The sequence below is a fragment of the Cucumis melo genome, chromosome 11 (genome assembly GCF_025177605.1).
Source record: "Cucumis melo cultivar AY chromosome 11, USDA_Cmelo_AY_1.0, whole genome shotgun sequence".
In the NCBI taxonomy this organism is placed as follows: domain Eukaryota; kingdom Viridiplantae; phylum Streptophyta; class Magnoliopsida; order Cucurbitales; family Cucurbitaceae; genus Cucumis; species Cucumis melo.
The window spans coordinates 6974589-6994344 of NC_066867.1; the positions used below are offsets into that span (position 1 = coordinate 6974589).

The 19756-nt window shown below is 32.1% G+C and overlaps 1 long non-coding RNA gene across 1 annotated transcript; it reads right to left on the bottom strand.

Moving 5' to 3' along the window:
- Window positions 1-9526: 9526 nt before the first annotated feature.
- LOC127143884 (uncharacterized) lies at window positions 9527-11254 on the bottom strand. The gene is made up of 3 exons (XR_007815449.1): window positions 10728-11254; window positions 9847-9917; window positions 9527-9752 (listed from the first exon to the last, which is right to left on the bottom strand). It is a non-coding gene; the product is annotated as an uncharacterized LOC127143884 (long non-coding RNA).
- Window positions 11255-19756: the final 8502 nt, after the last annotated feature.

The following is a 19756-nucleotide window of genomic DNA, read 5'->3' on the forward strand; positions in this document are numbered from 1 at the left end:
TGATGACCTAGGTAACTTGATCTTAATCCTAAGCTAACTATGAACTTCTGTTCATTCGGTAGTATTCTTAGATCTACATAGGTGAGGGCAGCTGATCATCGCTGGCCCAATAAGCCTCCCACTTCAGGGATAAGACCGGGTGGATAGTTAGGGACATAGGGTGCAAGACAAAATTCTCTCTTACCCATTTCTGGGATAGTAGATAGATTGTTCCCTTAAAGACTGAATCTAAGTCTTGAACAAGGGGCCCCACCTTCTCATTAGCCCGAGAAGGATTCAGGTTTATAGGTTGGACCTTAAACCAATTGTTCAATAGTGGATCAGTGTGTCTTAAGGAGCAAGATGTAATCTCGGGAGTAAAACGGTATTTTGACCTAGCCAAAATTACGAACAATCTATGAAGGATCAACTTACTCATCATGGTTATATCAGGTGGACAGAAATATATCTATAGTGAGGGAAGTGCAACTAAGAGTCTTTAGTGGAATGACTCTTTAGTTAACGAATGTTGATTAACTTTGGTCTAAAAGAGTTTAACCAGTTAATCTCGAATTGTTAGAGCCCATGATCTATAAGTCCATTAGGTTCCCCTACTAGCTCATATTGATTCAACTAAGAACAAATATGTTGAAGTAATTCGAATTGTTCAAATAAAGATAAGAGAGAGAAATCGACAAATATATAAGACATAAGTCGGTAAAAATAAACTTTAAAGTTTTGTGTTTAAATATGATTTAAATAAATATGAATATGGATTCATATTTAAAAGCTTGAAAAGTTTTGAAATAGTCAACACGTTGATTTTTTAACTTTGAACTTTGACCGGATTTATATTCAAATATGATTTGAATTTAGAGAAATGAATACAGATTCATACTCAGGAGGTTAGAATTAGTTAAGACGGGAAATTAGTAAAAAGTCAAAAATTTGACTTTTGACTAAGAAAAGTCAAAGTTTGACTTTGACTTAATTGGTCAATTGACCAAAATGCCCTTTGACTAATTATTCTATTACTAAATATTAGTGGGTGATGTGACAACCTATTGTGAATTAAAGGCCACTAATTTCATTAAAGAGTTAATAAAAAGATTAGGTGTTGAACATATATGAAATAAATTGCATGTAATTTGAATGTAAATTTCATATAAAACTTCTCATTATCGAATGAGAATCGGAAGAGGTTTTCTCTGGAAAAAAACACCTAAACGATACGCTCCTCATCTCTCTCTATATTTCACTTCACAAAACCGAGTCCCACAACTCCGTTCTTGGTCCTGAGCATAGTAAGTCAGCTTGGTGGTTGTCGTTGTTCGTGATTTTCAGGCAGAGAAGGAAAAGAATTCAAACAAGAAGCTCATAACTATAAAAGGTAAGTTCTTCGTTTACCTTTTTGGCTTATCGTTTAAGTTCATCGCATAGCATGTGCATGTTAGCTTCTAAATCATTTAGATGCATATAGAGTAAAGCATGACCCTTTATTTCTGCTGCAGCATGCCTCTAGTGGTTTTTCCTTCATGTGGTATCAGAGCATGCTTAGCTTCATTCATATGCATATGGTGGGTTCTTACAATTTTTGTGATAAATTGATATGGTTGAACTAAAATAGATTAGTTTTGGTTTTGGCTCTAAATTAAATTGTTTATTTGCTTTAATCTTTGTAATTAGCCCTGTTGGTGGCTTAATTTAATTTTGCAAAGAGTTTGTAATTTATTGGAGTCATTAGAGTTGAGTATAGGCTGTAAATCTTTCATTTGGGAAGAAGGAGATGTATCAAGCCTTTCGATCACCCTCTCAACAATCGCATATGGTATGCGTATCGCTTGGGCCAGTGAACATCGCACTTACCAGCTAAACGATCGCGTATAGTACGCATATCATTTTAAGAAGTCTCTATCGTTTATATGCTAAACAATCGCGTAAGGTACGCGTATCGTTTGCGTAAGAAACGATCATATACCCGCTAGGCGATCGCGTAAGGTTCGTGTTGTGCTAGCACTAAATGATCGTTTACCTCTGAAGTGATTGTATATCCACTAAGCGATCGCGTAAGGTATGCATAACGCTAAGCGCTTAAATGATCGTTTACATGCTAAGCGATTGCGTATGGTATGTGTGTCGCTAGCACCTACAAACGATCGTGTACATGCTCAGCGATCGCATATGATTTGATCAGCGATCGCATATGGTTTGCTAAGCGATCGCGTATGGTTTGCTCAGCGATCGCATATGGTATGTGAATCGCCTATACCCGTGAATGTCATCTTCATACTCAATGATCGTGCAAAGATTGTCAAGCGATTATTCTACTCCATCAAATTATTATTGTAATAATTTAGTTTTAACTTAATTTAGAGAGCCAAAACCAATCTATTTTAGGGTGTTTTAATTAAATCTTGCATTTGATGTTATTTCTAAAAATTATATGTGCATATTGTATGACATATAATTTTAAAATCCCACCATAGGTTAACATGTTCATACATATTGAGAAAAATTAATATGGAAATTAATTGATATGATTAATTAATGGTTAAATTAATATGATTAATTTAAAAATATTGTATTAATTTTATTAAATATGATTTAACAAAATTAATCAATTATTGAAATACCATATTAATTTGTTGTTGTTCTAGGTGAATGATTATAGGTTTTGTCTTAAAGTTTTATAATTGTTATAAAATGAATTAGACTTTAAAATCTATAATAAAGATAAGGTGCATGCTCACTTAGGTTAATACCATATCTTTCAAAATTAGATTTAGGACGATATCTTGTAAAATTAGGTTACAAGAGGCTCACCTGATTCGATCTTGTCAATAAGTTAGATAAGATGACTAAGGAGTGGAGGTTTTTAAGTTGACGGTTTACGGAACACCTCCTACCTAGAGATTGTAATCGGTTCTTGAGCCTAGTTAACCTAATTTTATGAGCATGCGTGAGAGATATAAGGTAATAAAATTGGTTTATCACCTAGACATCATAGGTTAAATCCAGTATAAACGTTATGCTTGGATGTTTTACCTAGATTTAGAATTTGTTTAAGTTAGCCTAAATTAAATCCTGAATAATTTACCCATCATTTTAGAATAATTCAGTTGGAGAAAAGTATCATACTTTTAGCTCTAGCGTCCCCAAGAGTTCACACCGTGAGGTTCATGTAGGGCTTTGGGCCATGCACAGGAGCAGACTCCATTTGGAGAGTGTTTGCATGAGCTATGAACAAAGGTGAATTGGGGAAGTAGTTCATAGTAAGTGGGTGAGGGATATATAACAATACATCCAACGGTCTCTTCCATTGGGTCACACTGTGAGATTCCTATAATGCACCTGCTTGTCTGTCCTGGAGAGACGTGCCATTTGGAGGGCTGTATTATAGGATTCAGAACACCGCGAACTTCATATTTGGATAGGGTCTCTTAGATAAGTTTTCATATTGTCTTTCCACCTTCATGAGCATAATGATTCTCATCTTTTAGAACCGAAAATAGAGGGTCACACTTACAAGAATTACTAAAATAGTTAGTATATTCTTGACCGAAGTAAACGATACCTAAATGCTAAGTAAATATGAGATATTTATGAGTTAGCATTTGGTCAAGATTGTCTTGATTCAAAGGATGATTGGCTACCCCTTGGTAAAGGTTATTCTGAACCTTTGAATTATCGTTGCAAAACATAATAAAAGGGTATATAATTTAAATTTTTGCTAAAATGATTGTTTTTTTAAGATTATAGTTTCTAAACAAAGTATGTTTGTTTTTCAGCATGAATAGCTCAATAGTTCAATTGTTAGCTTCCGAAAAACTTAACGACGATAACTATGCGGCATGGAAATCAAATCTTAACACAATACTAGTTGTTGATGATTTAAGATTTGTCTTAACTGAGGAATGTCCTCAAACCCCTGCCTCAAATGCGAACCGAACTAGTCGGAAAGCATATAATCAATGGATAAAAGAAAATGAGAAAGTTCGTGTCTACATCCTTGCTAGCATGTCAGATGTTTTAGTAGAGAAGCATGAATCCTTAACCATAGCTAAAAAGATTATGGATTCTTTAAAAGAAATGTTTGGGCAACCAGAGTGGTCCCTAAGACACGAGGCAATCAAATACATTTACACTAAGTGTATGAAGGAAGGGACCTCTGTTAGAGAACAAGTCCTGGACATGATGATGCACTTCAATATTGCTAAAGTAAATGGAGGTGCCATCGATGAGGCTAATCAAGTTAACTTTATCTTAGAGTCTCTTTCGAAGAGCTTCATACCATTTCAAACGAATGCGTCCCTGAATAAGATAGAGTTTAACCTGACAATCCTTCTGAATGAACTCCAACGTTTCCAAAATCTTACCAAAGGTAAAGGAAAAGAAGTAGAAGCAAATGTTGCTACTACAAAAGGAAAATTTAAAAGAGGATCGTCCTCTAAAACCAAAGATGGACCCTCAAAATCTAGTAGAAAGATTGAGAAGAAGGAAAAGGGGAAGACTCCCAAGCATAACAAGGGTAAGAAGACTGCATAAAAAGGTAAATGATACCACTATGGTGAAAATAGGCACTGGCTGAGAAACTGCCCAAAATACCTTGCTCAGAAAAAGGTAGAGAAAGAAGCAAAAGATAAATATGATTTAAAAGAAGCAAACGATAAATATGATTTACTTGTTTTTGAAAAATGTTTAGTGGAAAATGAAAATTCCACCTGGATATTAGATTCAGGAGCCACTAATCATATTTGTTTCTCATTTCAGGAAGGTAATTCTTGGAAAAGGCTTTCTGAGGGCGAGATCACTCTCAAAGTTAGAACTGGAGAAATGGTCACAGCTAAAGCAGTGAGAGATTTGAAGTTGTTTTTTAATGATAGATATATCTTACTTAAGAATGTCTTGTATGCACCTCAAATGAAGAGAAATTTGATATTTATCTCTTGTTTGTTAGAACATATGTATAGAATATCTTTTGAAATTAATGAAGCGTTCATTTTCCGAAAAGGTGTTCATATTTGTTCTGCTATACTTGAAAACAACTTATATAAGTTAAGACCAACACGAGCAAATTTTATCTTAAATACTAAGATGTTTAAAACAGCTGAAACTTAGAATAAAAGACAAAAAGTTTCTTCCAATGCCTTCGTATGACACTTAAGACTCGGTCATATTAATCTCAATAGGATTGGAAATTAGTTAAGAGTGGACTTCTAAGTCAGTCAGAAGATAACTCTTTACCTCCTTGTGATTCCTGTCTTGAAGGAAAAATGACCAAAAGATCTTTTACTGGAAAAGGTCTTAGAGCCAAAACACCTTTGAAGCTCGTACATTCGGACATTTGTGGACCAATGAATGTCAAGGCTCAAGGAGGATACAAATATTTCATTAGTTTTATTGATGATTATTCGAGGTATGGTCATATTTACCTAATTCAGAACAAGTCTGATTCTTTTGAAAAGTTCAAAAAATATAAGGCTGAAGTTGAAAATGAATTAGTTAAAACAATAAAGACATTTGGACTTGCAATTCCAAGACTATTTGATAAAGACATTTGGATCTGATCCTTACTTGATACATTGACTCCAATTTTTAAACTGATAAAAATGCTAGAAAGTCCACATCAGGATCAGTTTTCACTCTGAACGGAGGAACAGTAGTATGGAGAAGCATAAAACAATCCTGTATTGCCGACTCCACTATGGAAGCTGAATATGTAGTTGCTTGTGAAGCAGCGAAAGAAGCAGTATGGCTTAAGAAGTTCTTAACAGATTTGGAAGTTATTCCAAATATGCATCTGTCAATCACCTTATACTGTGACAACAATGGTGCAGTTACAAATTCACGAAAACCAAGAAATCATAAACGTGGAAAGCACATTGAACAAAAGTACCATCTTATCAGAGAAATCGTACATCGAGGAGACGTTACAGTAACAAAAATCTCCTCCGAGCAAAACATGCTGATCCGTTTACAAAAGCTCTCACGACTAAAGTGTTTGAGAGCCACCTACATGGTTTAGGTCTACAAGGTTTGTAAACTAGGACAAGTGGGAGACTTATTGGGATTATGCCCTAGTTTGTATATGTGTTTATTGTACTCATGTATATATACTTTTCTCTCATTATAAAATTTTAACTTACTTGGAGTTTTAGTCCAAGTGGGAGTTTGTTGGAATTTGTGTCCTGAAACTCATACTTTGTTATTTGATTCAATAAATTGTATTATGGAGTGCTATAATCTTAAAACCAATAAATTAAGGTCCCGAGGCTATTTTATTGAGTTTGTCACATACACTTGAACTTTATATATAGACATAAACATGGATTAAGTTCAAGTGAATACCCCAAATAGTTTATAGTGTATGAATAAGGTTGGGCGACTTATTTTGGATAAACACTATGGATGCGACCCGTTCCGTAGTTAGTACAAACAATGTAATCCTGAATCGTTCATGTAGAGACATGGGAGTGGGGACATCCTATGTAAATGGTTTGCATAAGACTGGAACCACGAAATAGTCACTTTTTGTTATAATACCGTAAACTATAAACTGACTATTTCATTTACGATGACCTAGGTAACTTGATCCTCATCCTGAGCTAACTATGAACTTCTGTTCATTCGGTAGTATTCTGAGATCTGCATAGGTGAGGGCAGCTGATCATCGCTGGCCCAATAAGCCTTCCATTTCAGGAATAAGACCGAGTAGATAGTTAGGACCCAGAACTAAAAATTCAAACAAGAAGCCCAAAACTATAAAAGGTAAGTTCTTCGTTTACCTTTTTGGCTTCTCGTTTAAGTTCATCGCATAGCATGTGCATGTTAGCTTCTAAATTGTTTAGATGCATATAGAGTAAAACATGATCCTTTATTTCCACTGCAGCATGCCTCTAGTGGTTTTTCCTTCAATTAGTATTCCAGAAAAATTCGTTAATCATATAATTAAGTTCATACTTTTACCCAGACCTAATGGTCGAACACGTCCCTTTCGACAATGATGCACTTGACCTCATCCTTCCAACTGAACCCACTACCTGCTAAACCCCTCATCTCGGCAATGGCCTAAAACGTCTTCTTCAATAATTTTATTCGGCTTTCAATGACGGTCGTCATCAGACTGCATCCGATATTCTCTCCCCTAACATCCTGACTAGTTGTGCTAAATAACCAGGACGGTAAGTCTCGTTGTTTGACCTCTACCCCTCTCCCCCGCGTTAATCAAGTCCACAAGGCAGTCTACTAAGCACGCCTCCTTTGCATGTGTCAAGGAATGCTTTGGGTTCCTAGAAGAACTTGCCATTATGATAAAACAAATGAATCAGTACACATATTGTACGAAACATTAAATGAGTAAACATATATGAACAACATAAAACAACAAACATGTGATCCAATGAAACAGTAAGCTAAGTAAACATATACACATACATCTTTGTAAACCAAGTGTCTCTAAATAAAATATGAGGACAACAAATAAACATTGAGCGTTGCATAATACAAAACGATATAAGAACTGGACAATAACACAAATCACACAATACTACTCGTTATGCAACTGTCATTCATTGAACATTGATGAAGCAAGTGCATCACGCCATTGAGCCCATTCGTTTGAGGCCTCAATGTATGTGATGTCATCCCCATTAGTAGTTGCATGTATCGAATCACCACCATCTTCGTCATCAAATTCCTCGGCATAAGTCATCTCTCAATTTATTAAATTATGAAAGAGACAAAAAGCCATGATAGTTCGACATTTGACTTGAACCGAATAGTAGGACTTTCCACGTAGTATTGCTCTTTCAATCACATTTTGTGCGCTAGAATGTTTCATGTTGAAGAACTCTTTCGGTGTCTCAAAAGCGTTCCCAGCACCACACCACTCCTCTAGATGATAACGTTGGCCCCTATACGGCGCTAGAAAACTGTTTGCATTTGGGTAACCAGCGTTGCATAGGTAGTAATACCCCTGCAAGTATGAGGTTTGGTTTTGTTAAAGCGGTAAACAAATACATAATAAACATATGACATATAATTTTATCGAGTCACAGTGAAAACGTATATCTCACCCTTTGGAACCTTAAGACCGTTAAGTTAGAAAAGTGAATCTCTTAGAATACTTGAGTCAGCGATCGATCCTTCCCAACCGGGTAAAATGAAAACGAAGTCCCCCTTCGTATCGCATACGTCGAGGACATTAGTTTCCACTTCATCCTTTTGTGTTCGATACCTTGGTCTATCCACTACCGATACATTCACTTTGATGTACGTGTCGTCAAGTGCCCCATGGCAATTCTACAGTCAATATGGAACACAATTTGTTATTTTGCACAACTTTGAAATTGAAAAGTTACGCAAAGAAACAGTAAGTTCTTTAGCCCTAGCCTCGAAAGACCGTCACCTCTGTCTGTGCATGTACTCGTTATAGGTTGTGGTGTGGCCAATAGGTCATCATGCAGCTAAAGAACGACCATTAATACCATGTTGAAGGAAGAGGGCAACCATCTCCTAAACGTCCATGAGTTTAGTCCATTCTAATCTAGCCCTGGTTCGTAGTAAATGGCACAGAATTGCAAAGCTGCATCTGTCCATCCGCGTATTGTTCCGACACACTAGGTCAGATGCGTGTATCATATGAAAGTACGTTAGGTATCTAATCCTATGTCTTGCATCGACTGATATGTGAGTTATGCGTTTATTGTCATTCAACAGTGCCTTCAATATTAGGAGCATCTGTTATTGGGTTATTGTGAATGCAAATACAACAGCGACGATTTCTTGTGAGTCTATTTTTCACGTAATTAAGAGGGGAAACCTGCTAAAGGTGGAGGAAATTGTCAGAAACCGTAAAGGAAAGGGAGATGTGTTTGTTTGTTCCACCTAGTAGGGTTGGCCTTTTCTTAAATTGAAAATCATCTTATGTTCTTCATTCCTAAACTTAGTGTATGTTTCTTTTCATTTGTGGAAAAGAATTATCACATAAAACGCTTTTGTTATTTTTTTTTAATTCTATACTAATTTTCATAGTACTACTGGAAGTGCGATGAAGTAAACTACCTTCATTGTAAATAATTTTTCATTCTTACAAATTCACCAAGTACATAGTTTGTCTCTTTTTTTTTAGAGAACTCGCTTGCATCTACACTAATTTATTTACGAGAACAATTGAACACTATAATTTTAAGCTTGTTGTCGTGTGTTCATTTGAAAAATTTGGATGAAACATATGTAAATCGAGTTTTGTTTATGTCCTCTCATAATTTCAAATACACTTGCAATGTTACATTTTGTTTGTTTTTTTTGTAGTGACTAAAAATTGGGTTTTTTTTTTACTTTGTTTTATGTCGAAATATTACAGAAGTTGGCAATTACGTATTTTGTGAACATTTCTTATCCCCGTGCTTTGTGTTATGAAGTGACAATTTCAGTTAAGTATTTTACTATTGTTTTCTAAGATTCATTGCCGTAAATAACACAACATGGCATGGAAGGTAAAAGAAAATCGTGCAACATGCATTAATGGAAGCACATGCTTAAAACGTCAAGGAAAAACATAGTGTAAATAATAATAAAAAAAAAAAGTTCACTGTCAAAGTCCCTTATACATGAATGCCAATGTGACTATGTATTTATAATTATAGTTGTACTTAAACTTAGCAAAGAAAACAAATGAACGACATAAATGCACGTTAAGGACTCTTTTTTTGTGTGGGATGACGTAAGGACTGTAGCAGGTGAATTTATGTCTCGCTACGTACTCGCACGCACTGCAATGAAAAAACAAACATTTGTTAGAAAATGTTAATGCAGTTTCTGTGTATGTGTGAAATGTTAAAAAATGAAAAGGACGTCGCGACATACCTTCGCCTGTAGACCTACCGTTGTGTAGCCATGACAAATAGGAAATTGATATAACTCACGTACATGGAAAACTTATGAATGAAAAATTGAAGAGAAACAGTGAAAAAAAAATTTGCGTCAGAGGAAAGAAATTCGTTCACTATTAGAAAACTGAACTTCATGCGGAATGTCATCAAATGCAGTGATATGAAAGACATGACATGCACAGAAACAAGTAACGCATTCCATAAGAAAAAATATCACACATATGCAACATATGGAGAATCAAACTTTATAAACTTTCCTAAACCAAAACGTCGATTAAACATAAAATAGACACGACAACTAGATGATGCCTAAATAGATCCAATGACATAAAAAGATAAGCCCTAAACTTAAACACCTAAACAAAAAAAAAAGCGTACAATGAATATCATAAGCAAAACATATCGAACGACATAAAAAAATCTGTAAACCGAAACACCAAAAAAACATAATAAAGAAAGAAAAAACATAAACATCCATCACCAAACTGTAAATCCGCGGACATATGGAAAAACAGAAAACAAACCATAAAATTGGGAACGTAAAACAGAACATAGAACTCATAAAATTGCACAAAACAAAACAGTTATGCGCGCTACAACAAAAACTCATTAAAATGGACTACAAAATCAGATCGAAGGACAGAAAAAACCCAAATTAAATTCTCTACTCCAGTGACATACCAAAACCGAACAAGAAACAAAAACACGTGGTTATTTTTTCCACAATATTATAACGAAAATAAAATCAATTTGAACATGAACATGTAAGTAAAATAGAAAAGTAACAACAAGAAATGAATATGATAGGGAGCGTTCCTTATCATCGACATGTAGAAAAAGGGTCGAAATGTATACCTTTACCCTACCATTCTCGGATCAACCAAGTCGACGACTGGTAGTATCAAAAACTCATCGAACAACCAAAAACAGAGCGCCAATGGCTAATCCGAGCGACAAGACATTACACAAACAAAAATCCCTTCAAATTCGAACGGCAAATCAAAGAGAAAAGCCATGCACGAATCGATTGAGTGAAGCAAACAAGATAAAGAGGAGAAAAAAATCATGCGCGTCGAAAACTTATTTTAGATCTCGATCAAATGGATGGGAGGTAATGAAAATGGGTCGAAATGGGCGTCAACCAACTCCGAAAAAAGTGGTGAATGAGTAGATCGGGACCTTACCAGTTCAAGTATCGAGAAGAAGGAGGAAAAAGAATACAGTTAACGCTGGCGAGGATAGATCGATTGAGAGGGGGAGAGTAGAAGAAGATGGATTGGTTTAAGGGAAAGAGAAGGATAAAATGGGGGGAAACAGAAGGAATAAATGAGGAGAGAAAAGGGAAATTGGGAGGAACAAATTTAACCAATTCCCCGCCCCCCCCCCCCCCCCACTAAACGCGAAAATGATTAATTTTTATCCTTTCCCCTTTAATACTTTCTTTAAAACAAATAAAAAAATGGGGCCTTAAGGGCCGTTTAGGGGAAGGGTTGGGTAATGGAGGGTTAGTGTTATGATAAACCTAGTTTTATCATAACAACATGTGTTTGGGGGAAGGGTTATGTAGGTAGTATTATGAAATTTATTTTTTATACAATTTTTTTAAAAATTCGTATTCTAAATCCAATACACAAGTTTCGTATATTTAATTTACCAAATTGTCATATTTTCGTAAAATATTTTTCAGTAATTTCTTTAAACTGGTTAGTAACACGTGCATTGTACGTGAAATTTGTCATTTTATTTTAGTATATAAAAAAGTTAAATTCATAATATGAATTTGTATATTCAAATATAGTAGAATCTCATATTGTGTGATCTCATATTATTAGAATATATATAATTTTTATAAACATGAAAGTAAACAAACAAAAGATAATATTAACCATCAAACTTTCTTCCATATACATTCTAACTATTAGATGACTTTATTGTTTAAATTAATAATTAAAATAACATATATAACAACAAAACTAATCTAATGTAGTTAATTTGGAAATGTGTAAATTGAAACCATGGACTAAATTTCACATGTAAAAGATGAATAATTTCATCATAACAAACTTTCAGCAACAACCAAATTGAAATTTGGATTTGATTTGACATTAGAATTTCCTTTTTTATTTCTTACTAACTATTGCACGTTTTCCATTTTTTATAACCTCATAAGACACCTTTCTTCAAATTTGGCACCATTGAACTGTTCATAATTTGTCATAATTGATCACTTCTTGATCTTAAACCCTTCTCTACTTTGCTCGAGCCGAAATTGAAAAACATAAATTAACAAAATATCATTTTTAATGTTTACCTTCCTCGTGATGAAAGAGAGAAAAGGTAGGAAATAAGAGAGTATATCTGATAAACTTCCCTTTTTCATCACTTCCATACTTGTATTTAATTTTTCTTTGTAGTTTTCTACCAATTTGAAGGTGGCTAGCTAATACGATGCTCAAAAAGAATAAATCTTAAAAAGATCGCTCTAGTGTGAATTCTTTCATAATTCCATGCATGTGTATACTTCATTGTTCAATATTGTTCTATGTTATTTGATTTATGAATCTAATGATCTATTTATAAATGTGATTTGATGGAGGTTGGAATTAGGTTAGGTTATTGTTTTACTTGTATAAGAATAAATGATTTTGTAACTTCATTTTTTAGTAACGTAATTTATCATTAATTTGCTTTACTTAAATGCAATAATGAATGGTTGTAATATTAATTATCAGTTAAATTTAAGAGTCATTCCAACTACTTTAAGAATCCAGAAAACTACATAAAATTATTTTATTAATTGTTTCGAAATAAAATAATGAGAGAAAATTTTTCACATGCGTATCATTGAATGACAAAATTACCGCCAAGTGAACTATGAGAAAACTTAAAAAAAAAAAAAGTTTTTTTTCAATAAAAAGAAATATCGACTTTACATAGTTATAGCCAGAACTGTATTGAAAAATGTTATAGCGAGAGCGTTAAAAAGATTACATAACCTTTTATTATCAGTGTAAGACCATGATATAAAATAACTTGAAAATACCTATGGAAGTCGAAAGGATTGAAATCTTATGGATTCTTGAAAATTTTTGAGAGAGTGAACTGAGAAAAAAAATTACACAACAAACAAATTAAGAAAAATGAATTAAGATTTTCGAAAAAGAAATAGTAAATGACTGCTCTTTATATAGCTAGGATCGGAAGGATTCCATAACTTTTAAAATTCAGTTATTAAATATAATTAAATGTAAAATCATTAATTATATAATTAATATTTGAAAATTCATACCAACAAAGCTTTTTGAATTATAGTATTTCATCTTCTAACCTTTCTACTTCTTTTTATCTTTTTCTATTAACCTTAAACCACTTGTTTTAAATATTATTTTTATTAATTTAGATATTAATCTTTCGTGGAAATGTTGTATTATTTGAAAATCTAATTACCTATAATCTACTTATTAAACAAATAAACATTATCATTTTCTTAAAATAGAAATTTTAAGGCATACATTTGCATGTTTTTTTTTTTTAAGAATCAATTTATGTAAATTCACAATAAATAAACTACAACAACTTAGAAATAGTAAAAAAATTGTAAATAATTAGTAGTTAGTAGTCTTAAATAATGAGAGAGAAATTGCATTTAGTTTATGAAATAAAATAATTAAATATTAATTATTTAAAATAAATCTTTAAGAAAAAGATCAAAGCAATTAACTATTAATTATTTGTTGAGTATTGAGAAAGTAAATGTCGAGGTAAATTTATTATTCAATTCTTTTGTTGAAAGCAATAATTAATTATAAATATAATAAAATGAAATGAAAATGACAATTATAATAAAACCAAAGCTGTAACTAAGTAAATTCAACATTTAAAAATAACAATATAGAGAAATCAACCGAGGTATGAAAGAAAAATCTAATAAATTTCTCAAATAATAGATTGTTTATTAAAATTTATCAAAATAAATGATAAAATAAAATACAAACTAAAAAAACTTTACCATTATTGTTGGATTAACCTTTGGAAGTCGAAACGAACTTGGAAAAGAAAGAATCATTGTTGAATAAGAAATTTTGGAACCAATCACAAATTGTCACATCATTTACTAAAATGATTGTATTTCAGATTAACTAAAAATTGACATGTGTCCCAAATTAAATTTAAGGACAAATTGGACAATTATGTCACTTGTCTTTATTATGACAATTGGATCAAATTAATTATTGAGAAATCCGTAGAAATGGCAAATATAAGAATGGAAATTGTCAAAATAGCAAACTGTTATTTTTTTATTTATTTATGGCAAAACTAACTACTTGGAATAATTTTCAACTTTTTTTCGACCGAAAATGTCCCTCAACGGATGAGAACTGTCCATAATCAAATACAGTATATTTAAGGAACCCGGGAAATCAAACAAAACATTATCACATAGACAGTGTATTTGCAAACACACCCACTTATGATAATTATTAACCAAATTAAATAATTATTATATTATTTCAAAGATCCCTAACCATATTCAATTGATTTCAATATCTCCTAATTATTCTCATTTTTCCCTTCAATAATTATATATTCAAACTTTAGCTACCGATTTTTTCCTTCAATAGCTATTAACGCAATGAATAGGTTCTAAAATTTTAATGAAATGAATTCTTCCTTCCTAAAATAATGATAAACATGATACAATAATTAACCATATACAAAAACATTAAAAAAAAGTAACGGAAAAGCATTTAAAACATTCAAAATTCAAATCTCTTAAATTCAAATTTAAATTCCAACCATTTCCTAAGATTATGGCAAATATAATGGGAATATTTAAGTTTAGATTCAAATCTCAACTATCCCTAAAGACAATTTCATAGTATCCCTAAGATCTATCTTTAATGTTGCCAACAAACCGAAATTAATGAAAACCAAAACACAAGATTCACCGAAAGACAATTTCAAGTTTGAATATATTAGGAAAATACATAATTCACCGGAACGTTCATGGCCATTAAAACATAAATTTCAAAGAAACACGGAGCAAAGCATATTCTTTTTAAAATTTTAACATCTTTATATTCTAAACTACTTTAGAAAAATAATTAATATTGCCTTCCCAACATTATATTCATAAGATTATGTTATATACATTTTATTTCTTTGCCCTTGTCTACCATATTTTCGTAATATCCGACCATTACATCAAATTAAAATGTGATCCCTACAAATGAAACAGGTACCCGTATAATATATGAAACAATAATTTAATTTAATATTCATCCCTCCTATATACAATCTACCAGTGAATACTTTATTCGATAAACGTGTTCTCTTTGAATTTTTTCCATGGCTTTACAACGAGTGAAAACCATATTCGATGGTAGATGGATTGAGTCATGCCGATATATTGACTATCGCCTCCTTGATGTATATGTTCCAAATTCATCCTCGTTTCAAGAATTTGCAAATGGGCGGTGCAAACCGATTAAAAAACGAAGGGCGTGCAGACGGCGAAAAAGCGACGGTGGAAGACAAACGAAGGGTGTTATTTTTTTTTAGTTATGGCAAAACTAACTACCTGAAATAGTTTTCCACTTTCTTGGTCCGAAATTACCCTTTAACGGATGAGAACTGTCCAAATTCAAATACAATATATTTAAGGAGATCCAAAAATCAAATAAAATATCACATATTCGATTACAGTGTATTTGTGAACACACCCACTTATGATAATTATTAACTAAATCAAAAAATTATTATATTCTTTTAAAGATCCCTAAATATATTCAATTGGTTTAAATATCCCCTAATTATTCAGATTTTTACCAAGTTTAGAATCAAATCTCAACCCTTCCTAAAATCATGCCAAATAAAATGTAATTTAATTATGGCAAATATAATGGAAATACTTAAGTTTAGAATCAAATCCCAACCCTCCCTAAAATCATGCCAAATAAAATATGATCTATCTTTAATTTTGCCAACGAACCAAAATTAAGGAAAACAAAAATAGAAGATTCAGCGGAAGACAATCGACCGGAATTAAGGAAAAAAAATTGTACTAAAATAAGAAGGTGGAAAGCGACGGTGCGGGTGGAAAACAAATGCGGGTGGAAAGCCATTTGAAAATTTAAAGAATGTTAGAACCGGAGAAAATTTGAAGAAAATTTTGAGAACTCGGTAATATCGATACATGCAGAAAACAGAGGAAAAATCCAAAGGTTGAAAAAGGAACAGAAGCGTGAAACAAAACAACTCACCCATACTTTGGGTGGTGAAAACCGATTAAAAAGGAAGGGCGTGTAAACGGTGGAAAAACGACGGAAGAGAAACCGATGGTGGAAAAGCGACGGAAGAGAAAGCGACGGTGGAAAAATGGAAGAGAAAGCTACGGTAGAAAAGCGACCGTGGAAATGCGCCGAAAAGCCTTTACAGAAGATGGTTTATTCTTTTGGGAGGGAGAATTGGAAAATTGAAGGGAGTGCATAATATGTATTAATTAAAGGGTATTTGTGTTTTTTCTTACTATTGTATTTAGGAGTCTATATTGTAAAGTAGGTAGGGGCATTTAAGGCATAGTTATCTCATTTATTATGTGGAAATTAACTGTTTTGCTATTTTGACAATTTAAAAATAAATTTGTCATTTATCCAAAGTAAAACTTAGATTTTGCTATTCTTCTTGTCGCCTCTAATTATTTTGATTCAATTAAATATTATTTACTTGAGCTAAAATTCAATTGAGCCAAAAAATAAGCTTAATTTAGCCTAAAATAAAATACGACACAAATCCATGCGATTGAGTCCATAGGTATGATCCATGGACCAAACCAGGCTCAAGTCCATAAAAGTCCACCAGGGAACTCTATAAATAGGGGAATTCTCTTCATTTGTGAAGTAGGAGAATTTAGAACTTCAGAAGCACTTGTTGGAAATTTTTGACTCGAGAAGGTCTAGAGAGCCCAAGAGATAGAAGTCTCCTCAACTCCTGAAGTCAACCAACCGCGAAGATCGAAACTCCGACCACCAAAGATCGAAACTCCGACCACTCCGACCACCGAAGATTGAAGCTTCTTTGAAGATACAAACTTTCTTCAAAGACTCCAACTTTAAGAACACCCTCGAAGATTGAAGCTCATTTGAAGATACAAGCTTTCTTCGAAGACTCTAACTTCAAGAACACTCTCAAAGATTGAAGTTTCTTTGAAGATACAAACTTTCTTCCAAGACTCCAACTTCAAGAACACCTTCGAAGATTGAACCTCCTTTGAATGTACAAGCTTTCTTCGAAAACTCCAACTTCAAAAACACCCTCAAAGATTGAAGCTCTTTTGAAGATCCAAGCTTTCTTCCAAGACTCTAACTCCAAGAACATCGCGTGCTTTGTTTCCTTAAATCAAGCGTAAGCGTCCAACCGAGAGAGAATCAGAGGATCAAATTCTAGAGATCGGACCACATCGTATCAAATAACGTAAATACAACATCAACACAAGTTCAACTCCACGAATCAAATTTCTTCGAAAATCTCGTGTGAACAGTCATGTTTTAATTCATTCAATAATTCTCGATATAAAATTATCAAATTTAAAATTAAAAAAATCAAATAAAAAACACTACTGTTTTTAACTTAAAAGAAAATTTCAATAATAAAAGTCATAATTGATATTTAATACCCATTATTCATTAAAGGCTTATTTTTTATATTTAATACCCATTATTCATTAAAAGCCTATTATTTTATGGTGAAAACAAAATACAAAGTTTAAAAAGAGAATTACTGTAACCTAGATAATGTATTAAGAAAATGGATATAATGGAGATAAAAAAAATTTCTCCATATAGGAGCTTTTATATGTAGTATAGATATAGACGTGACGTCCATTTTCAACATCTTTTACAAGATCGTTGCGTGCGAATAAATTATTAATTTTTTTAAAAATTTGTATTTTAAATCAAATACACAAAATTTCGTATAATTAATTTTCCAAAATATCCTATTTTCGTAAAACAGTTTCCAGTAATTTCTTTAAATACGACATCCATTATCAACTTTTTTACGTAATTGTTACGTGTGAATAAACTATTAATTTTTTTTATTCATATTCTAGCTCCAATATATAAATTTTGTGTATTTAATTTACGAAATCGTCCTAGTTTTCATAAAACAATTTGTCAAATCTTTTTTAAGTAATTGTTACATGAGAATAATTTTTTTAATTTATATTCTAAATCCAGTACACGAATTTCGTATATTTAATTTAACAAATCGTCTTAGTTTTCGTAAACAATTTGCCTTAATTTCTATAAATACGACCTGAAATTTTCAACTTTTTTTAAGTAATCGTTACAGTTGAATAAACTACTATTTTTCCTTTTAAACTAAAAATTATAATGAATTAATAAATACATAAAAATTAGGAAGAAGAAAGAGAAAAAACTACATTTTGGAAAAGTATTCGTAAAAATTTTAGATTCAAAATTTAATTGAAATAAATATTAAATCAAATCTTTTCATTAAATTGAATCTTTTTAAAAGAAAGTCTTATACATAGTTTAGATAATTTTTAAAATATTTTATTATATATTCTTTTAGGTTATTTAAGTATTCAAAAGTTATTTAATTTAATATTAAATTTCTGATTTGATTTTGTTTTGATTTTTTATAAATTTAATAAAAATCCTTTTTTATAAATTCATTTAACTTAAATTTATTAGAAATAGTTTAGATATAGATAGATTAGTTTTAAAATAAATATTTGAAAAGGTGAACAACAAATAAAATAATAAAAATAAATGAAAGACATGAAATAATAAAAATTAAAAAAAAAGACATTAAATATGAAGACTAAATGCGTAAACTAATCACAATTAGTATTTAATTTAAATTATTTACATAAATAAAATAAATTAAAAATTTTACTCTTTTCAAGATCATTAAATTAATTAAAAACAAATGGCATTTGTTAAATAAAAGAGTAAAATTTAAAAAATAAATGGAATAGTAAAACTATAGGGAATTGAAAATGTAGGATTATAGAGAGTTGAGGAGGGTTTAAAAAGAAGGAGAGAGAGGAAAGAGAGGTTATGATAACCCTAAAACAAAGGTTATGATAACCATTCCCCCAAACAAGGGTCGTGATAACTCTTCACCGAAACAAGGGTTGGTTTACCATAACCTAATCGGGTAAATCCAACCCAATAGTGATAACCCTTGGGCCAAACGGCGCCTTAACAGTCACCATATACCCTTCATTTTTCACAAAGTTTATTTCATGACCATTTTGTGTGAACCAAATTCCTTAACCCATGATATTAATTCCTGTTTGCTACCAAAAACCATACCCAATAAAAATGTTATCTCTTTCTCAAAGACTTTGAACTCAAGTTATCTTTCATGATTCCTTTCATCATCTGAGTTACAAGGAGAATTGCTTCGAAGCATGGTTTAATGGTATTTTTGTTGGAAAACAAACTAGGGGCTACACGCAGATGAATTAACATAAAAAAAATTCTCTAACCCTAGAATATAAAAAGATCGTGTATATAAACAATTAAATCACAAACAAACATACCTCTATGCTGATGTGAGTAACTCTCAAAATTCGAATTGTCTTTGTTATGATAAGAACGATCCTCCAAATTTGTATCCACAAAACACTGCAAATCACTAGCGTTCTCTGACAGTATCCACACACGAACTAGAAATTTGACTCATCGAATTCAGGTCTGCTAAAATCTCACAAAGTGGGAATTTGACTCTCACCATGTCGGACGAATTTATGTCTTTTTGTATATATCAAATAAACGCCTAAGGTCTTATTTATATGTTTCCTAGGGTTTTCTAATAAGCTTCCAATTCTCTAATTGGGCTTATTAGTTACC